Below are 4,866 nucleotides of genomic sequence, written 5' to 3'. Positions count from 1 at the left end.
CCATGGCATCCGCTTTTCTGTGTGTCTGAGGTGTCAGCTGGGGGGCAGGGACCAAATGACAAAACACCTCCCCATCCAGTTTTTTCTCTGCTGCATGATGTTCAGAATTCAAAAGGCACATTGGGTCAAATGAGGAGGATTTCACTTTGAACTGCCTGGCCCAGTGTCCGTCTGCTGGGCCTGGTGAGGCAGGCATTAGGCTCCCAAAAAGATGCTCAGCAGCCTGTCACCAGGAAAATACAAATCACAGCCACTAGGAGGGCTAGATCTAAGAGCAACAAGTGCTGGTGAGGATGAGGACTGGGACCCTCCTGCACTACAGGTGGGAACATAAGATGGTGCAGCTGCTGTGGTTAAGTCCGGCAGTTCCAAAAAATTAGCCCAGTCAATGTGGCTCAGTGGTTGAGTGTCGACCCCTGAGTCACCTGTACTATTCCGGTCAGGGCACAGGTCTGGATTGTGGGCTCAATCCCCAGTAGGAGGTGTGCAGGAGGCAGCCCAAGGATGTTTTTCATCAATGTTTAAGAAAAAAAAAAAACATTTTAGAGAGAGGAGAGAGAGCAACATCAGTGATGAGAATCATCAGTGGGCTGCCTCCTCCATGCCCCCTACTGGGGATCGAGCCCGCAACCCCAGCATTGTACCCTGACCAGGAATCAAACCATGACCTGGTTCATGGGCTAAGTCTCCACCACGGAACCACACTGGCTGGGCATCTTAACGTTTCTATCCTCCCTTCCTCTCTAAAATCAATGAAAACTTTTTTAAAAGAAAACATGGAGTTACCATCTGACCCAGCAATTCTACTCTAGGTATCTCCCCCAAGGGAAATGAAAACCTACCTTCTCAAGAAAAGTTGTACATGAATCTTCCTAGCAGCTTTACAATAGCCAAAGGTGGGGACAAGCCCAATGCCCATCAGCTGAAGAATGGCTAAAATGTGGCCCATCCATGCCCTGGAATACTCAGCCATGAAAAGGAATGCAGCACTGGCCCTCGCTACGACGTGGAGGAACCTTGAGCACAGGATGCTCAGTGAGAAGCCAGACACAAAAGACCACACAGTGATTCCACTGATGTGAAATGTGAACAGGCAAATCCACAGAGACAGGAAGTGGGTTAGTGTCAGGGGCGGGGGGAGGGAAAGGGGCGTGACTGCTGATGGAGAGGGGTCTTCTTTTTGGGGGGATGGAATGTCCTGAAACGAGATGGTGGTGGTGATTGCAAAATTCCCAATATGCTACCACCAATGGTTTTATAAGGGGGAACTATACGTGAATGAGATTTCAAAACCCAAAGCCCCTCTCCCTTGGGAGGGGATGCGGGAATGTGAGTGCAGAGGCCACATGGACTGGGCGGCTGTTGAACCTGCTTTCATCGCTGTCCTGATCAGAGGCCTCTAGTTCGCCCTGTGGCTGGTTCAGGTTCCCTCGGTGTCTGGCTGTTGAACCACTGTCCCCCCTCCCCAGTCCAAGTTGGAGACCTGTGTCTGCCATGTGGCCACACGAGTGCAGACCTTGCCACTGAAGGACACCGGGAGGCCCACCCAGGGCCAGGCCAGCCCCTAGATTCCCTGCGGCTGCTATGAAAATCCACTTCACAGTCCTGCTTGTCCTCTCCCAGGCTGTGACCATGGCCGTCGGTGCCCCCTGGTGCCACTGTCACCCACCCCAACTCCAGGCCCTGCTGGCCTGAGTCCAACTGAGGGATGGGAAGGAGGAGGGTTCTCCCCAGGGCCCTGTGAGTGGCCATGTTTGGTGGCCCCCACCCAGAGATGGGGGCTGCAGCACACAATTTTCCTCCCCAGTGAACGGGCCCTAGCCCAACCTTCTCCCTGGGGATATGGAGGAAGCAGCCAGCTCAGCTCCTTGATCAGGTCACTGGGGCCCAACAGGGGGCTGGCACCTTGGAGGCCACTGGCAAACTTAGAGTTCCCTGTGTAGGCCACCCCACCCAGGGCCTCCAGAAACCTTGTAGTAGGAGGTGGCCAAGGAGCCCGCTTAGCAGGTTCTTCCTGCCTGCCCCCACTGTCCCTCAGGCCCCTTCTTGGAGCCACCTGCCCTCACCTAGGGGTGCCAGACACCTACCCCACCCTGGAGCCCAGAGGCAAGTCACTGTCCACACCCCTCCCTTCCCCACTTCACCTCCCAGGCCTGGCAGGAAGAGTGAGGCTAGCATGGGGTCCTCTCTCTGGAACCCAAGCTGGGACCCCCAAGTGCTATAAACAAGGGACCCAACCCATGGGGAAGGAGCCCCTAAGCCCTCCATCCCCACTCCCCAGGCTCCCCCCAAAACAAAACACAAAAGAACATCAAAATCAAGCAAATGAGGCAGCAGCGGTCGTAACAGGCTGCGTTTAGTGGTTTTTTTTATGTACAAGAAAAATGATTTTTATGTTTTCACCTTTTGTCTTTTTGTTTTTATTACTTTTAAAGCTTCTCCCCCCACCCCCCAAAAGTGCATATTTACCATTTTTTTTAGATCTCCCACATTTTATAAAGACTCTCAAATACAGTCTATGGAATGTCTGTGCTCTGTGCCCCCAGGGGCGCCACCGCCAACTCCCCATTCACCAGGCCTGGTCCCCCAAAGTCCAAGGCACCTCATGTCTGGGCCTGGGTGGGGTTGGGGGGTACCTGGCACAGGACCCCTGGCCGTTGGCCTCCAGGCAGCCCTGGCCGTGGGATGGGGGTCTCCCCAGCCCCATCTCCTGGTCCTGCCCCCATCCCACCTCCATGTAAATTTATATATTTAGTGCGAGATAGTCTAAACTCTGAGGTTATGACTCCTGGGCGCCCAAGACCCAGGCTGACCCGTCGTGCACCGGCCAACACCACCATTCCAGGAAGGCTGCTTCCTCAGCTTAAATAACTTTTTTAAAATAAAACTGCAAATATAAATATCTTTCTTTCTCAAAAAATAGGATTTTTGCTTTTTTTGTTGGTTTTAATTTTTTTTTTCCTTTCAGTCTCTGTTTTGCCTCCTACAATCCTGGCTGCCTGGATGGCCTTGGTTCTGGGGGCCCTGGCCCCTGCCTCGGTCCCACCATGTGCGACACAGCTGATGGGTCTCAGTAGTGCAGACTCCCCAGAAGACCCAGGTGGGAGCTGGGGGCCCCTCCCTTCCAACCTGAGAACCCCCCTCGGAAGGAAGCAGAGGGACAGCCCTGTATAAACAGGGTGACGAGATGGCCACATGGGGTCTCCCGGGTGGGCTGCCCGAGGGGGCAGGCTTTGGTATGGCCCACTGGAGCCCGGCTGGGCACAGGCCCACACCCATGCCAGGCTGGGCCTGGTCCGGCACTTTACATTCACTGGTTTTTAATTTTTATTTTTTTTTTGCCTTTTTTTTTCTTTTAATCTCAAAAGGCAGGGTCAGGGTCAGGGTGGGGGACTAGGCAGGGAGCAGCAGCAAGAACATTTATCTCTCTCTCCCAGTCTGGCAGGCTGGAGACTGATCCAGGTGGGGGCTCAGGGCCCCCCATCCTGCCAGGCCCACTACTCCTGCCCCCCGCCCCCCGCCCCCATCAGAAGTCCCCAGCCTAGACCTCACTCGCGCACACATGCGCACACACACATCCACACAATTTCACCAAGATGATGGAAATAACAATTTCACTTTGTCTTTTTTTTTTTGTACCAGGCAGTTAAAAAAAAACACCCCAAAGAAAGAAAACACCAAAGAAAACCCCAAACAACCAAACAAAAACACTTTTTTGCTGTGTCCTTTCCGACCAGTCAGCACGTTCCCCCTCAAATATTTGTTTCCTGAAACGCGAGAATTCAGCAGTATCTTTGGCAACACTTTATCACAACCTTAATTTAAAGAATAAAAATAAAATCGATCCACATCTATATACAGTATGTGATTGCGCAGAGTTAGGGGGCTGGGCCGGGTGGGTGGGGGTCCCGGCTCTGGGCCCATGCAGAGGCTGTGGCCCCGGGACAGACTGGCGGGCAGCAGAATAGGGTTAAGGCGAGATGGGTGGGCAGGGCTGGTGGAAGCTGGGTGCAGAGCTAGGGGTGGGGTTTAGTGCAATTCCCAAGGGGCTTTGTGTTAAAGTGTGCTTGGCGGGGTTCAGCCCGTGCCCCCACCACAGTCCCAGAGGCCTCAATTCCCCAAGTCGTCACCCCCACCGGCCAGGACGACGGCTGTGATTTTTCAGTTGGTTTTATTGCAAGGAGGTGTGTGGGTAGGGGAAGAGGGCTTACCCCTCAGGAAACCTCTGGAAGCTGGGGGGGGGGGGGGGGGGGGCGGGGAGTCCCTGGCCTGGGTGCTCAAGCTCTCTGCTTGGCCTCCACAGATGGTTCTCTGAATCTCGCCCTGTGATGCTGGGGTATGACAAGGCCACCTGGCCCTGGGCTCCCCTGCCACCCCCCTCAGGAGGGGGGGTTCCTGAGACATTTGGGGGGCTGGCGGAGGCCGGGAGGAGACGAAACCTATCCTGTAGAAACAATGATGAAAGTTGCCTTTTTAAAAAGCTTCCCTTTAAAAAAAGAAAATGAAAAAGGAGATGAGAAGATGGGGTTTGTCACAGAGCAAAAGGGTACCAGGAGACGGGCCAGCGACTAGAGGAGGGAGCAGGGGCACCCTACCCCCGACCTTGGGCATTGACGAGGAAGGATCTCAGCTCAGCAGGATGTGTCTATATACAGGGTCCCACACTAGGCGTTGCATATGCAAGAGAGGGTAAAGGTGCCCTGGCCTCTGGTAACATGGTTTCCCTGCCCTGGCCCCCGTCCGTGGCCTGTGGCTCGGTCAACACCGAGCCTTTGGGGAGCCAGGTGCCAGCCCCCAGATGACAGTCAGTGCCTTTGAGTAAAAAGAGGGGTGCTTTGGGGGATGTAAGGCCCTGGAGGTGGGGCC

The sequence above is a fragment of the Myotis daubentonii genome, chromosome 5, assembly GCF_963259705.1.
Source record: "Myotis daubentonii chromosome 5, mMyoDau2.1, whole genome shotgun sequence".
NCBI classification, from domain to species: Eukaryota; Metazoa; Chordata; class Mammalia; order Chiroptera; family Vespertilionidae; genus Myotis; species Myotis daubentonii.
This window is presented reverse-complemented; position numbering follows the sequence as displayed.